Raw genomic sequence first — 18260 nt, forward strand, 5'->3', positions numbered from 1 at the left:
TACGCATGGCATTGTAGCTTTCTATTCAGCGTTCAGTGTCGGTCCCTACAGGAATTACAGCAATCCTACACAGGGAAACAAAACCACTATTGACAATATAGGAGGGAGATGTTGTGTTTGTATGTCAGTTTTCATTTGTTCCTCAATTTTAATTATTTTAATTTAACATGTATGAGACAAATTTATACTTCAGATGTTAACAAATATGGATTCAAGAGTTGGCATGTGATTCCAATTAAAATGCAATTATCAAGTTGTTTCAAAATAAAATAACAGAAAATCATATAAATTAAAGGAGAATTTCTGTCTTTTTTTTTTTTTTTAACCCCTAAATCGTTGTCCTGATGGTCACCCAGTGTTGGGGGGAGCAAAAAACGCGACTAAAATTGATGCAGGCAAACCAGAGTTACACCATGGCAACAAACACTCAAAAAACAATCAAATATCTATGGTACATGACTCGAATCCTTAAGACACACCACTGAACTCAAACTGTACAGTATAAACCGGTATAAACAGTATAAACTTTGTGTTTTTGCATGTCTCACCTCAGATAGCCAAACAAACTCTGGAACGTCCTGGAAAGACATTACTATTCGATCGCAGAGCGCCTGCTCTCCCCGCCACAGAAACAAACACTTTTCCTTGTTGTGATGATTTCTTTACAAAAATAAACGGTCGAGCAGTGCAGTGGTAATGTCCAAAATATCTCTGACCGTTTATTTTTGTAAAGAAATCATCACAACAAGGAAAAAGTGTTTGTTTCTGTGGCGGGGAGAGCAGGCTCTCTGTGATCGGTTAGTAATGTCTTTCCAGGATGTTCCAGAGTTTGTTTGGCTATCTGAGGTGAGACATGCAAAAACACAAAGTTTATACTGTTTATACCGGTTTATACTGAACAGTTTATGAGTTCAGTGATGTGTCATAAGGATTGGAGTCATGTAGCATAGATATTTGATTGTTTTTTGAGTGTTTGTTGTGGTTGAAAAAATTGCCCCAATCGTTTAGTGTTGTCACTATCGCTAGCGCCTTCCAGCCATGGTGTAACTCCGGTTTGCCTGCATCCATTTTAGTCGTGTTTTTTGCTCCCCCAAACACTGGGTGACCATCAGGACAACGATTTAGGGGTCAAAAATGACCGGAATTCTCCTTTAAGATATATATAAAAAAATATATATTAAAAAAAACACATTTCCTGACCGTTGTCATTTCCTGTCAGTCCATGTCCAGTGCATCCTGGATGTTCACAGATCTGTCAAGGTTGTATTTCAAGATTGTGGTACACATACTGCATGATGACATTTCACTCGATTTCCACGGAGGCGGTCCACACTGAAAGACAAATACAACAGATTTCTTTAGGAACTGATTCGTGCTGCAAAGGAGGACTGTGGAATCTGCTTCCCATCACTTACACTGAAATCCCCCAATGTTAATATTTAATGTTCATGACATTGGACTATTGCATGACAGTAACACAGGATTGAAAAAATGTGAGATTATCCTTTTGTTTTGGTCCCTTGGAAGCATGCTCTGAACACGACACCATCTTTTCAATTTGCAAACAGCTGTTTATTTCTACATTCAGCAATTGTGGAGCAATATTATAGTTCAGTTGTCTGTAAGATTAATTTGTAAATGTTTGAATTTCACAGAAAATAGCACAGGCTTTTCCAGAAAGAAATTCATTACAGCAGACATCAGCAGAAGCTTTATTGTGGAAGTAATAATATTGAAACAGATAGGACATGTAAGACACATGTTTATGAGAAAAAAACAGCAACAGCCTTGTCTACATTCAGCTATATATTCTTATATATTTATTTACTTCTAACACTGTTAGGTGTAAATATCTTGATCTAAATCCAGGAAAACTCATGCCCCGTGTGAGGCTCGAACTCACGACCTTCAGATTATGAGACTGACGCGCTGCCTACTGCGCCAACGAGGCCCAAAAAGCTTTATTCCTCTAACCATCAAATCAATAAGATCACTCCACGAACACAAGGGTGCCACTTGAATCCAGTGTCTCAAAAAAAAGAAAGAAAAGAAAATGCTGAATTTATTCTTCATGGTAATACTTCACCACTGAGGATGTGATATATGTTTGGCCACTATGACTTGTGTGGCGCTGTTTTTTAAGTCTCTAAATGCTCTGTGAGGACTCCAGGATCTATGGGGACGGCTGGATAAACTTGCAGTTAGAGCTTTTTAGCCAGGACCCTATTTCACACTATTGTTCTTCGGGTCGGCCATTTTCTTTAATACCGTATTAGTGTGAATGCTGAAGCATCACAGTACAAAATTCCTGTTAAACGAGTCTCACTATAGCTCAGTGTGTATGGTGTCTGCTTGGCAACACCAAGATTGTGAGTTCACATCTTGCCTCAATAACCTCGTTGATGCATTTTCCACTTGATACCGATGCTCTCAGATTGGAATGCACTGAAACTTTGAACTTCAAGGCAGCAGCAGAGACACCTCTTGTATGATTTGCATTCAGACATTGTGTCTTGTCATTTCTTGTCCTGCATTGCAGGCGGTATTGCTATAGTCCAGTGGTAAGGTGGCTGCTTCCTAACCACAAGGTCATTGGTTTGAATCCCACCGTGCCAACTTTGTTAGTGTACCTGTCTCTTTGAATTTAAACTAATACCACTTGGTCTGGCTTATTTTCAAATCTTGCATGGGGAACCTTCATAATGCATGTCCCCCCACCTTTCCTCTTTCTATCTTGGTTTGTGTTAAAGGGATAGTTCAACATTTTGGCAAATTGGCCCATTGCCATAATCGCTATAGTCATAGCAGTAGGTTCGTTACCTTTATTTGTCGGTGTAAGCTATTTTTAGAACGGAGGAGCGGAGCGGCAGGCTGTTCAGAGCTACGCTATGGAGGCTAATGGAATTTCTTGGTTTCCCTCATCAAACTCATCAAATACAAAATCCCAAAACTCCAAAACGCTTTCGTGGACAAGTTGTGACCTGCACAATCACCACGCTATGAGATAATAATGGAACGTTACGAAACGGAGCCGTTTTCGAGGTAAATACAGAGTCTGCTTGCTGAAAAACTGTCCCTGAACGCAACGCGCATCAGCGGTTTTGCATGAATTTACCTCTAAAACAACTCTGTCTCGTAACGTTCTATTATTATCTCATAGCGTGGTGATTGTGCAGCTCACAACTTGTCCACGAAAGCGTTTTGGAGTTTTGGGATTTTGTATTTGATGAGTTTGATGAGGGAAACCAAGAAATTCCATTAGCCTCCATAGTGTAGCTCTGAACAGCCTGCCACTCCGCTCCTCCGTTCTAAAAATAGCTTGCACCGACAATTAAAGGTAACGAACCTACTGCTATGACTATAGGGATTATGGCAATGGGCCAATTTGCCAAAATGTTGAACTATCCCTTTAACATGTTTCTTGTTTATACCACTGCTCTAAGATTTAAATGCAATGGAACTTTCATTTATTTTCCTGCGCTGTCCACTAATGGACGTCACAGGAAGAATTCACCTCCCCCCACCTTCAATTAGCTACAGGTGGTCACAGCTCGTTAAGAGACTCATTGATTCCCCGTGCCACAGTTTGAAGCACATCATCACATTACAATGGATGACAACAGCATTGGGTAAGTGCGTGCTCTCTGTGGCAGAGTAAAGGGTTACTGATCATGAGGTTATGGGTTCGATTCCTCCCTCAGTCATGTCAAGTCATTATTTGACTTTCAACTATTCAGCTGTCATTGGACAGTCTTTGATTCCTGATAGTATTAAGCTCATTGTAAGTCAGGTGCTCTGTGGCCAAAAGGTCAGTGTGTCATGTTACCAGTCATGAAGTCATGGGTTCAATTCCTGCCTGAGACATGTTTCTTGCATGTCTTTGTCAATTACTTCTGCTAATTCAGCATGGTTCAGCAATGGCTTTCAGCATTCACAAGTTTCTCAAGTGTTGCTATAGTTTAGTGGTAAGATGGCTGCTTGTCAACCTCAAGGTCACTGGTTCAAATCCCACCTTGGCAACTTTGTTAGTGTATCAGCCTATTTGAACTTAAAGTAGGCTACTACCTCTTCTGTCTTATTTTCTAGCATTTTGCTTGGCTTTTAGTCATCATTAAATAACATCAAATTGATCACAGTGCAAAACTCCAGTTAGTTGAGTCTCACTGTAGCTCAGTCCATATGGTGGCGGCTTGGCAACACCAAGGTTGTGGGTTCGGATCTCGCTTCAACAACCTTGTTGGTGCATTTTCCACCTGATCTGTCTCTTTACCTCTTTGTCTTTCTCTCTTGGTCTGTGTTAACATTTTTTTTGTTTATACCGCTGCTCTCAGGTTGAAATGCAATGAAAATTTGAAATTTGAGTAAAGGTTTACTGATCATGAGGTTATGAGTTCGTTTCCTCCCTCAGTCATGTCAAGTCATTATTTGACTTTCAACTATTCAGCTGTCATTGGACAGTCTTTGATTCCTGATAGTAGAAAGCTCATTGTAGCTCAGGTGCTCTGTGGCCAAAAGGTTAGTGTGTCAGGTTACCAGTCATGAAGTCATGGGTTCAAAACCTGCCTGAGACATGTTTCTTGCTCTTTCCAGTTCTCTCTTTCAAACACTCTTTATTCTTCCTAATAAAACACCAGTCTTCTCGTCACTAGCTCCCATCGCTAATCTTGCTGTTTCCGGATCAGCGATCTCGGCGCATCCTCTGATCAACATCAGACATCTCTGGTATATTGATCACGTAGAGCAGTATTAGCAGATTCAACCACTTTTTCCCGTTTTGTAAAATGATTGTTTAAAAAAGACGAAGATATGGAAAGAAATGATATGCCTGCCCCTCTCATCCCATAACTCTTATATAACAAGTGACAATGACATGAAAGTTTTTGGGATGCACTGCACATGCAATATAAATGAAAAGGGTTGATGCATTGGCCGGGAATCGAACCCGGGCCTCCCGCGTGGCAGGCGAGAATTCTACCACTGAACCACCAATGCTCAGATGTGCTCCATTTTTGAGCCTGCAGCAACGAGCCGCACTTTTTTTTCTCCATTTTTCTTCCAGTGGACTATTTTTCCTTATGTATCATCGCACGACAAGACACCAACTGGTTTCTCCTGTTTGTCTGAAGCAGTTGTTGCCCCTGGACACCAAACTATTCACACTGACAAGTTGGGTTGTAGAAAGTTTTGGGACTTGACTTTCTGAAGGAGCATACTCCACTCCCATGACCCCAGTGTCTCCAGTGGTGGAAAACATCTGCATGTGAGCATTGGTGGTTCAGTGGTAGAATTCTCGCCTGCCACGCGGGAGGCCCGGGTTCGATTCCCGGCCAATGCAACTGCATTCTTTTCTCCCCCTCAATTTCCCCCAGGATTATCGTATCTTTTGAAAGCAGCATGAGGTGTTGCTGGCGACAGGCCAATTTCTTCTCTATAGATCTCCACAAAACCTAATAGTCACCCTGCTTTAACCAACAGCAAATTATTTTCATACCTCTTTTAGCCCTTTAACAATCCATTGGATTCTCGCTCTTCTTCAAAGTGGACTCTCCATTTGCCTGATTCCATGCCATTTTTGCATCCAGGCGAAAGCAAAACCTTGTGCAAAAGAACAACTCCAATAAGTATTTACAACTCAACACTATTAAATAATATAATCCAACGGAACAACAGAAGAATGTCCTACCTCTGACGTCATGGTGTGTGTATCAGGCAAGTTCATCCTCTCCTGTCGGCCACATGTGCAACACAAGCTTCGGATGATGAGACTCACACATCTGAAAAACATTCAGATACGACGTGAATGGCTGATGACACAGTGGTTTTCAAAGCCCATCTCCAAGGAAGGCAGCAGGGAACTTCTGGGGAAGACTAAGACCCGTCCACATGAACACAGATTTAATGAATCCGCATACGTTTTTCGTCCAGATGGAAACATCGTTTTCGGGGGATGAAAACCGTAGTGTGAAAAACTGAAAACGCCATCCCAGCGTTTTCATGTAGACACTCAAAAAGGATATTTTGTGAAACAATGACGTCATACCCCCCACCGCTCTAACCTGTAACCTGAGCCACACCGAGGTATACAGTCTATGGACATAATGTAACAACAACAATGGGACTACTGTCAGGTCCCTCAGACACAGTAGGTGAATTACACCCATTAAATCATCACTGATCGTCATAGTTGCACTGACACGACTCCCTGTCAACATTTACTGTAATCGACTTAAAACATTTAGAGTTTGAATAGAGCAGGGAGCTTTCTGACCTGGTCACTTGACCCCCCCAAAAATCGGATTTGGGCCACTTTTGCCTGCAGTCTGAACCTAATCAAAAAGATCGTTTTGGGTGAAGCTCCATTTTCATGTGGATAAGGCCTAAACCAGAGCAAATACTTGGACATTTCGGGTTAGCTGAACTCATGTGGTGAAATTGACTCATTTTTAGTAGCTGCAGTTTGAGAAAAGACAGAGTCTGGGGCAAACACAAAACAGATGTAGCATGATCTATATTTGTTCCTTTCTACAAAGCACCAATGCACGGTACAGATGCAGGGCAAACGGCGCAAGGCACAACTCAAGCGTCTTTGCCACTTCCACACCAATATTGCTGTCATTTTCTCTTCCAGCTGTAATGTTGTTTAGATTGCAAATAGACTTGCGTTATAAATCTGCTTTGAAAGCATGATGATATATAGGTAAAAGGCTGTTGCATTGGCCGGGAATCGAACCCGGGCCTCCCGCGTGGCAGGCGAGAATTCTACCACTGAACCACCAATGCTCACATGCAGGATCACATGACCTCTGTTCGCCCAAGGTCAACTAAAGGAGGCACTAAATTCAGCCTAACCAGCTGTTTTTTTTGCCTGTTGACCATCAAAGAAAAACAAAAACACCCTGGCTCTCAACTCTCTGGTACCTACAGCATGTACAAGAGCTTCGTTACTAAGGGTGTGTTAGCTTACTGTGTACAGCAGCGTCATTACCTACTTGTTAATTATAGAATCTCAACAACATCTTTGTGCTGGCGCATCAGTTTTCATGACATCCTTCGATTTGAATGAATTTCTGTGTAAAACTCATGCCCCGTGTGAGGCTCGAACTCACGACCTTCAGATTATGAGACTGACGCGCTGCCTACTGCGCCAACGAGGCTCTGTATGCAATCAAATATGGGTAAAAAAAAGATGTTGCATTTTTACAATGACCCTTATTTGATTCCATATAGACAGGTTTCTTGTGTACAAACAATACTAGGTGCGCACGCAACCGGGGGAATGCCTCGGAGTAAACTGATATCAATGTAGATGCCGAACTGTTTGTAGGGCTGTAGCCGATATCCGAGTACTCGCTCGGCTTGGGTGGTATCCGGTTGCCATGTCACTACTCGAATACCCCCCCCCCCCCGTCGGACGGATAGCAATTTGAACACATTATAGCATAGCATGTTACCGTCACAACGCAACCTGCCCATCTGCCCGTGTGTGTAAGTGCCTGTGTGTGTGAGGAGGAGAGAGAGAGTGAGTCGCGGCCGCCACAGACTCGTTCATTAGCGGAAAACGCTGGATGCACTGGTTGATAAGTTTGGTTTTTATCAGACCCATAGCTATAATGTTCCCAGTGACGCATGGATTTCAGATATGTCCAAATGGCCAGCTATCATGGCTCGACATTTGCAGTTATCTCATAGAGAAGCCCAGTGTGTACACAAACAACAATTTGCGTGCATATAAGTCTTTATGTGCAAAAATTTTTTTTAATTTATATTATTTTTAGTTTTATGACACCAGTGCTGCACAGACTCTCGCCACCTTTAGGACCTTTGGGACCCCAATCCGCCGTTTTAATGGCCTGGAGCCATAATCTTCTTTTTTGGGCAAATGGATGAGATCCCCTCGGTTTATTATACAATTTCCCTCCATCCTTTTGCCGGTTTGTGCAGTTAACAACAACAACTCCTTGTCCTTTATGTTTTCTGCTTGACTCCGCTTGTAAACAATGAGAAATGTCCTGCTTTCTGCCCCATGGCTGCGCGCGCACATCTGCGGTGACGTTGCACAGAAACCCGTCTATACTCAGCTGTAATGGAAAAGTGACATAAACTGAGCTGAGCCGAACCGAGTCGAACTGCAACTGTGTAGGAGGAAGTGGCCAATGGACTGTGTATAAACAGGGGCAAATCAGTGACAGTTGAAAAGTGTTTCCGCCCGGTTTCGAACCGGGGACCTTTCGCGTGTGAGGCGAACGTGATAACCACTACACTACGGAAACTGGTGGCCAATGGGTGCTAAGGAAGGAAGGCTAACGAATGCTCGGCCACCGTATTTTACTTCTCTACTTCTCTACTCTAAGTCAGAACTTCTCTTCTTTGACCTATCATAGGCCCTGGAAATGTGTAGATAGAAAACATCGATCCAGGGGCGGCGTTTAGCTCGCGTTGTAGAGCTGCTGCCCCATGTTGAGGCTACAGTTCTCACTGCAGGTGGCCCTGGTTCGAATCCCACATCGGGTAACCCTTTCCTGCATGTCATTCCCCCTCTCTGCCTCCCCATTTCTGTCTCTCTCTCCACTGTGCTATCAATTAAAGGCAATAAGAAGGCCCCCCCCAAAAAAAACATCGATCGGTTCACTCTGTTTCTGTCCTCGTTAGTATAGTGGACAGTATCTCAGCCTGTCACGCGGAAGACCGGGGTTCGATTCCCCGACGGGGAGTATTTATTGTTCCTCCATTTTATGACAAACCCGAACTAACCCTTCTTACTACCTGCTGTAGTCTGAGGACTGTACATGGGATCAAATAAGGGTCAAAGACATTTTTGCACTTGCACAATGATGTTCACATGTGAAATAAAGTTTTGTGGTTGTAAAGAAATTTTGTACAAAATATTTTTCCACAGGCACACAATATTTTTACAACCATAAAACTTTGTTACACATGTGAACATCATTGTACAAGTGCAAAATCCTTTCCCATAGTTGTCCCCTAATGGGCAGTTTGTGTTGCAGCCACATCCTATTGCTAGACATTAAAAAAGAAGGAGACACAAGAGTACCGACAGCAACAGCACAGACAACAACAACAGCACTGCACAGATGACAGGGAAAGCATCAAAGCTGTGTCAAATACTGGTAAATATTTAGTTATTGTTTTGTAGATGTCCAACAGTCAGTCAATGGACAAGTTTCTGCTCACACCTCAGACAACTGGAAATCTGTGTTCGGGGTGAATCTCAACTTCTCACAAGGGGGATTAGCTCAAATGGTAGAGCGCTCGCTTAGCATGCGAGAGGTAGCGGGATCGATGCCCGCATCCTCCAACAACTTCTTTGTCCTCAACTCATTGTTGTGACATAGGTTGGCAATCCTGTAACACACACAGTGTGACTGCCTTACCGGCAGAGTGACAGACAGGCTCATTAAAGGGGGAGAGGGAGGAAATCACAGCTGTTACAGCTGTTGTATGAGCTCGGAGAAAATCACTTTGTTACTTTTGCTCCGCACCTGGCTCTCCCCTGCATCTACTCCACGAAAATCTGCTGATTACTGCCAAAATGGCGGCGCTGCCAGTTTCGGGGCTGTGTGACGTCATCTCCCGGAGCTCTACAGTTGGACACCCTGGTCAAAAGACATAATTTGGGCCGGAAAAGGTTGTTGCATTGGCCGGGAATCAAACCCGGGCCTCCCGCGTGGCAGGCGAGAATTCTACCACTGAACCACCAATGCTCACATGCAAGGTCACATGACCTCTGTTCAACGAAGGTCAACTAAAGGGGGCACTAAATTCAGCATAACCATTTATTTGTTTGCCTGTTGACCATTAAAGAAAAACAAAAATAGCTCAACTCTCTGATACCTACAGTGTGTGCAAGAGCTTTGTTACCAGGGGTGTGACAATAAAATTTTTTTTTTTTTTTTGGAAAAGTGCAAGCTATATGTGCAAAACTGTATTCAAAGTGCTACTCTGTCAATACAGAGTGAAAACAAGTGCAAACAGAAGACTGCATGTCAAGCATGACACTGACAACATGCTACAACTACACAGCCTAGCCTAACCTATGGTTATCTGGCAGCAGTTGAGACACTTCAGAGGGCAGCTACTGAGAGGGATAGAGCCCTCTTTTCTGTAGTCTTCCATTTCCCTCACAGCCTGTTCTGATCTGTCTGACTGCTCTGGCTCAGTAGAGAAAGAGTTCCCTCGCAGGTCCTCTAAGTGCTCTCTTTTTGGGAGCAGTCAGTTACTCGATGTTCGGGGTGAATCTTCACTCACCACAAGGGGGATTAGCTCAAATGGTAGAGCGCTCGCTTAGCATGCGAGAGGTAGCGGGATCGATGCCCGCATCCTCCAATAACTTTTTTGGCCTTGCATTGTTGTTGGCGCGAGTGTTGTTTTTGGCGTTCTGTTTTAATTTTAGTTTTTAATTTTAGTTTAGTACAGTCTGTACAATAGGTCCCACTGTGTGTGTCAGGGCCTGACTGCATAACACTGTTCGAAACCGTGGGAAGTGACCACTGGACTTTGCATAAACAGGGTCAAATCAGTGACATAAAGTTGAAAAGTGTTTCCGCCCGGTTTCGAACCGGGGACCTTTTGCGTGTGAGGCGTGTTTTTGATTTTAGTTTTTAATTTTAGTTTAGTACAGTCTGTACAGTAGGTCCCACTGTGTGTGTCAGGGACTGACTGCATAACACTTAATGCTCAGGTACCTAATGTGTGTACAGCAGCGTTGTGTTAAAGCAGATATCAGTGGAATGTTTTTGTTAATATAAGTCCTAAATAGTCCTATTTTCCGTCAGCAATCACTTACATGAAGTATTTCAGCCTAAACACGAGTCTCTCCGTCACTCTGCTCTGCTGTAACCCGAGGAGAAAATTTTCCTTGTGGGATACAAGTGTTATCCAATGAGGAGAGAGAACGGCATGAAGGGCTGTGTGTGCAGCCAAGGGATGCGCGTGAATGTGGTGACGTAGCACGAGGACCAATTGATGCCTGACAAGGGCGGGGGCTGCTAACTCATGGTGCGTTCAAAGAAACTCGTACTTTGTGTTTTTCCTTCCTGTGAAGTCATACCAGTTCGATCTGGTACGAGTTCACGGGTCGGAAGTTACGAGTGGCCGTTATAGGGAACTTTCACAGACAACAGGATGGTAAAAACACGAGCTACGGGTTACCTGGAACGCTACCAAGTCGTAGTTGTGACTTGAAGCTGTAACTTACGGTTTCAAAAGCCTGCCTTGAACGCAGCATTAGCCGAAACGGCCGCGAAGCTGATATCTGCTTTAATTATAGACTCTCAATATCATTTTTGCGCTAGCACATCGTTTTTCACGACATCCTTCAATCTGAATGAATTTCTGTATAAAACTCGTACCCCGTGTGAGGCTCGAACTCACGACCTTCAGATTATGAGACTGACGCGCTGCCTACTGCGCCAACGAGGCTCTGTACTGTTTCAAATAAGGGTCAAAAAGATGTTGCACTTACACGTACAATGACCCTTATGTGATCCAGTGTTAATTTTGTTGACAAAGACTATGACGAAAAATATTCGTCAACAAACCTTTTTCATGGACGAAAAAAAATCCAATCCAATCCAATCATGTTGATTTCTCCGGAAGCAGAGCCACAGCCCCGGCACATGAAAAGTTTAAGTTTAACAATTGAAATCTGGTCACACTTCACATATAAACCGGAGCAGAAATCGCGGGGATCCACATCATCATCTACAGACAGCTCATCCAGAAATACACACAAAGGTAAGCACACATGCTAAGGTTATTTTATCAGATAAACCACAGTGTTCATAGGACTAAACATGAAATGTAATAGAAGCTAAAGGAAATCACCTCTGAACTGTATTACATGATTGACTCATTGAAATATGTGACCTGACCCGTGTCCCTTCTCGTCATAGAGCCACCATTCAATGACCGTCGGAAAAGTGGAGAATCCCGCGACTCATTTTCAGAGGGTTTAAGTTGCAAGTGTTAGGATAAATTCAATTTAGACCCTGATGATCACCACTGATGTACATATATATTTCAGACATTGATTACTACCTCTGATCTAGCTATGTAGACACTGATTATTACCTCCAATCTATCTGCTGTTTTATCAACCACATATTACCTCAGTGATTAAAAGCACACACACACCTGCTGTAGAGTAGATGCACACTGCAGATCATAGCTAGTGTACAACATAATCCTTACCAATGTGAACACAGAAGTGATTGTACACCACATGTATCCCTCCTGAACGTACATCACATGCATTCCTCTTTATAGACTAACCTTTTATTGACTGTGAAACTTAAATGAATGTATTGATCAAGCTGTAGCTTCCTGGAAGGCATAGCAAGGAAGGAGCAAGTGGAGGTCAGAAGGCCAGGAGGTTAAAAGTGCACACATATACTCATTCTATTAAATATATTAGATCATCATATGTTTCTTCTTTAATTAATCTCTCTATCAAGTATGTTAAAGGAATATATATTTTCTAAGTTGATCATCTGTCAGGCAGAACACTAGAGTTGTTCAAGCTAAGTCTTACAACTCTTGTCAGTATTCTGCTTCTCAACGCCATCACTTTAGCAAGTTATTTTTGTGAGAATTGTTCAGTTTGGGCACTCTCGAAGGTTAAAGGGTAACATCAGAATGTTGTTCATCAGTAGAACCATTCATTCTGCTCTCCCTCTTGTAACAGATGTATGATCATCCAACACGAGGAGATGATACAAACAGGGAGCAAGACGTAGGCAGGTGTCCTTGGGGAAGATAAGAAAGCAGGATGCTGATACCCACGAGAGGCCCGAAGCAGAGTAGGGAGGGTTCTTCTCTTTCAGGGCGCTGTCTCCAGAAGATTGGATGGTTCGTGTGCCAAGAGGCTGGGACCAGCCTGTGCACCAACGAAGGGAGGAACTAAGTCTAAAACCGCGGTTCCTCCCCATCAGTTTTAACCAATAGAAATTAATTAACACACACACATAGTGCGAAGAATATCAAGAGCTGTGTAACGTTTTTTCGTCATTCTTCTCTGGGCGGGTGGTTGCAGCTAACTGCATGCAGACTGCGATTTCCTTAACAGTGAAGATCCTTGTACAAGTCTTTTGATGATCCAACTTTAATAAATGGTCAACTAGAACGTCGTTGTTTGTCCTCTCTCAAATCAACGAACACGCATTTGTTGTTTTCCTCTTTTTTACCGCAACACAAGTCAACTTTAATCATCATTCATGTGCCTTTTCTCAATTATCTGGACTGTGAAACTTTAGGAGATTGTTTTTGAATGTCATTGCTTTGAAATTAGGGTAAAACATTTTTTTTGATTTTCTATGGGTATTCCACATTATCAGCTGATTATCTAAAAATAGAACGTTGCGACATCCGACTCATTTTGATAGAACAGGTCACGTGTGTGTGCATGTGTGTATGTGTATGTGTGTGAGAGAGAGAGATCTAGGAGGACTGGGCGACAAAGATCACAACTTGATTCCCCCCTTATTCACCATCAGATACGAAAGATGTCTGCTGATGATTGGACTGTGTGTAAACAGGGTCAAATCAGTGACAAAAAGTTGAAAAGTGTTTCCGCCCGGTTTCGAACCGGGGACCTTTCGCGTGTGAGGCGAACGTGATAACCACTACACTACGGAAACTGGTGCCTATACAGTGTTGTACAAAGAAGTGAAATAAGGATCAAAAAGATGTTGTACTTGTACAAAGATGTCCATGTATAAAATTTTGTAGTTGAAAAAATATATTGTGCACATATAAAACGTTTTGTATCTGTGGGAATATTTTGTGCATCTGCTAATAAAGGAAATAACTGTTTCCGTAGTGTAGTGGTTATCACGTTCGCCTAACACGCGAAAGGTCCCCGGTTCGAGACCGGGCGGAAACAATGTTTTCCTCTCAATGATACATCTGATAATCACTCAACTCAGTCTGTCCAATCGAAAGGGGCCTTATGTAAAACATTGATGGTGTTTATTTACTGATCACCCACCACATAACATTTGTTCTGATTTTAATTATGTATTTATTCCACATGTATAATCTTGGATTCTCAAAAGACACCATTTGGTCCGAAAAGGTTGTTGCATTGGCATATGTCCCCCCACCTTTCCTCTTTACCTCTTTCTATCTTGGTTTGTGTTAACATGTTTCTTGTTTATACCACTGCTCTAAGATTTAAATGCAATGGAACTTTCATTTCTTGTCCTGCGCTGCCCCCGATGGATGTGACAGGCAGAATTCACCTCCCCTCCCCCGCCTTCAATTAGCCACAGGTGGTCACAGCTCGTTAAGAGACTCATTGATTCCCTCGTACCACAGTTTGAAGCACACACATTACAATGGATGACAACAGCATTGATAAGTGTATGCTCTGTGTGGTCGAGTGGAGTGGCAGAGTAAAGGGTTACTGATCATGAGGTTATGGGTTCAATTCCTGCCTCAGTCATGTCAAGTCATTATTTGACTTTTAACTAATCAGCTGTCATTGGACAGTCTTTGATTCCTGATAGTATAAAGCTCATTGTAAGTCAGGTGCTCTGTGGCCAAAAGGTTATTGTGTCAGGTTACCAGTCATGAAGTCATGGGTTCAATTCCTGCCTGGGACATGTTTCTTGCTCTTTCCAGTTCTCTCTTTCAAACACTCTTTATTCTTCCTAATAAAACACCAGTCTTCTCGACTAGCTCCCATCGCTAATCTTACTGCTTCCGGATCAGCGATCTCGGTGCCTCCTCTGATCAACATCAGACATCTCTGGTATATTGATCACGTAGAGTAGTATTAGCAGATTCAACCACTTTTCCCCGTTTTGTAAAATGATTTTTTTTTTAAATGACGAAGATATGGAAAGAAATGCTATGCCTGCCCCTCTCATCCCATAACTCTTATATAACAAGTGACACTTGTCTTTGACCTATCACAATCCTCGTTAGTATAGTGGACAGTATCTCCGCCTGTCACGCGGAAGACCGGGGTTCGATTCCCCGACGGGGAGGATTTTGATTTGTGCCCTTGTGAAAATATTCTGTGCATGTGTGACAAAGTTTTGAAGTTGTAGAAATAATTTGTGTATGGATAGAGGCCACTTTTCTGTGGTCTTCAATTTCCTTCTCAGCCTGTTCTGATCTGATACAGACTGCAGTGTTTCGCTATCGTGTGGTCTTTGCTGAAGCTGCTACAACTCGAGAAGTTTGTGGTTGGCAGACTTGATCTCTCAGGGGGTCTTACACGGTGTCACTGTGTGTTAGAACATGGATCAAACTTACGCCGGAATATCCCTTTAACCCAAACATGATAACGTTTGGTTTCCCATGGATCTTCTCATTGGGCGAATGTGCGTAGGTTGTTTGTACTCGTGTAATCACTTGAGTAAAGCGGTAAGCAAACTCCCGGGGTCAAACTCGCGTGAGTAAAGCAAGGGGAAAGTTCCATTGTGTCCAATGTGAAGGCACCGTAACTATCTTTATCTAACGCAGGAAAACACATGCCCCGTGTGAGGCTCGAACTCACGACCTTCAGATTATGAGACTGACGCGCTGCCTACTGCGCCAACGAGGCCTTGTGCATGGAAAAAAAATTTGGCAAAAAAAATTCCTCAAATCTATGCAGATGCAACATGTTTTCTGGGCCACTGCTGTGTCAGCAGGCAGTGTGTCGACCTCTAAACATAACAATTCTGAAATCAACCCAAGATAGCATGTGGGTTGGAAAGGGGGGAAAAAACTGTTGCATAGCGGGACCCAATTCCCCTGTGGTAGGCTTTAGCAATCTGGTCAAGAGAGATCATTTGGACTGGAAAAGGATGTTGCATTGGCCGGGAATCGAACCCGGGCCTCCCGCGTGGCAGGCGAGAATTCTACCACTGAACCACCAATGCTCACATACAAGGTCACATGACCTCTGTTCGACCTAAGTTGACTGAAGGGGGCACTATATTCATCCCAACCAGCTGTTTTTCTGACACTCAACTCTGTACCTACAGCGTGGGCAAGAGCTTCTTTACTAGGGGTGTGACAATACACTTAGCTCACTCGATGACATGATAAACGATATGGACTCACAAGAACAAGTCGTTTTGACTGACAGGCTGACAATGCTCCGGAGCAGAGTCGGCGTCAGGGCACATCTAACCGAGGGGCATTCGGTGAAAGCAGGGGTCACTTTCTGCCACTCAACATCTAAAAATTACAACCCTCTCTCTCTTGTTCTCTCTTTCACACACACACACACAGACACAAAGCCTTTATCTCTCTTTCACACATGCACACAGCCATTGCTACTAGAGCACACAGCCAGATGCAGCATAAATTCAGACCACCCCACTCAGCTTTAAGTATGTAACAATGCCACAGCGGGCAAAATACGTTAAAAGAAGGCTTACCTTTAGGAGAGTTGTATGCGGCGAGTGAGGCCACATTTTCGGGTCAAGTCACTCTCAAATGCCAGCTGAAGCAACTGGGCCTTCTTTTACTAAGAATTGCACGTCTGTCGTATGAAAACACCCAAAACTGATCTTTTCTGAAATGATGATGTCATACCCCCGACCGCTCTACCTTTACCGAGACACACCGCTACGTAGCCTACAGCTGGACGTAACTTACTGTAACAACAGAGTTTGAATACTGCGGGAACTCTTTCTGTCTTCTTCTCTGTTGTTGGTGTTCATGTGTGGCAGTGCTACAGCTGACAAATGACGGATGGCCTTAAGATTTTTCTGTCACCATTTAAAAAAAACGGTCAATGACAGAAAATATTCAGTAAACGCAACCCCTGGTGCACACACAGATTGATGCGCTGCCTCCTGCGCCAACGAGGCTTTGTATGGGATCAAATAAGGGTAAAAAATATGTTGCACTTGTACAATGACCCTTATTTGATTCCATATACTCAGCTGTAATGGAAAAATGACCTACGCCGAGGCGAACAGAGTAGAGCTGCAACTGTGTTGTAGGAAGTGGCCACTGGACTGTGCATAAACAGGGTCAAATCAGTGACAAAGTTGAAAAGTGTTTCCGCCCAGTTTCGAACCGGGGACCTTTCGCGTGTGAGGCGAACGTGATAACCACTACACTACGGAAACTGGTGATTAAGATGGCCTAAGGAAGGAAGGCTCGCGAATGCTAAGGAAGGCGCTTCTGCTTGGATACCATACTTTACTTCTCTACGGTAAATAAGTCAGAAGTCCACAGACTTCTCTTCTTTGACCCATCATAGGCCATGGAATTGATTTGTTGATACAAAAGATCAATCGATTCACCCCATCTTTGTCCTCGTTAGTATAGTGGACAGTATCTCCGCCTGTCACGCGGAAGACCGGGGTTCGATTCCCCGACGGGGAGGATTTTTTATTACTCCATTTTATAACTAACTAACCCTACTTACAGTAATCAAACAGGCTTAGTGCATATGTAACGAAGTTTTGTTGTTGTAAAAATATTTTGTGCATGTGTAACAAAGTTTTGAAATTGTAAAAATAATTTGTGAATGTCTAACAAAACTTTAAAGTTTTAAAAATAGTTTGTGTATGTGTTAAACATATTTGTATCTGTGGGAATATTTTGTGCATGTGTTAAACTAAATCTTCTCTGGACCATTGCTGTGTCAGCAGAGCCAAAGGTCCTGAGTACAAGCCTCACTCAAGGCATACATGCTGTTGCATGGAGGTAGGCTTTGGTCATCTGGTCAAAAGACATCTTTTGGGCCGGAAAAGGTTGTTTTTTTTTAGCTGCCCGCAGCAAAGTTCAAACCGCCCGCTCCCACAAGATTTGTGTTGGGTCCCGCAGGACCAAGCGCAGGACCCAGCGGGACCCAATTCCAATGCAGCCCTCTACACTGTAGTAGGTTTAAGCAATCTGGTCAAGAGACATCATTTGGGCTGGAAAAGGATGTTGCATTGGCCGGGAATCGAACCCGGGCCTCCCGCGTGGCAGGCGAGAATTCTACCACTGAACCACCAATGCTCACATGTAAGGTCACATGACCTCCGTTCAAGGAACTTGATTGTGCATCTGCGCAGCCTGCGCACTTGTACACACAGAGATACACACACACACGCGCGCACACACACACGCACGCATGCACACACAGAGAGAGAAAGAGAGAGAGAGAGAGAGAGAGAGAGAGAGAGAGCATAAGCCCAATAATGTCGGCGCTAATCGGTGAATTCTCTGGTCGTCCAATGAACGAACGTGGTGGTTACAGGTAAAAATGAGAAAAACATGATAGATATTTTTTTGTGTCAATAATA

This window comes from Trachurus trachurus (assembly GCF_905171665.1).
Source record: "Trachurus trachurus genome assembly, chromosome: 2".
NCBI classification, from domain to species: domain Eukaryota; kingdom Metazoa; phylum Chordata; class Actinopteri; order Carangiformes; family Carangidae; genus Trachurus; species Trachurus trachurus.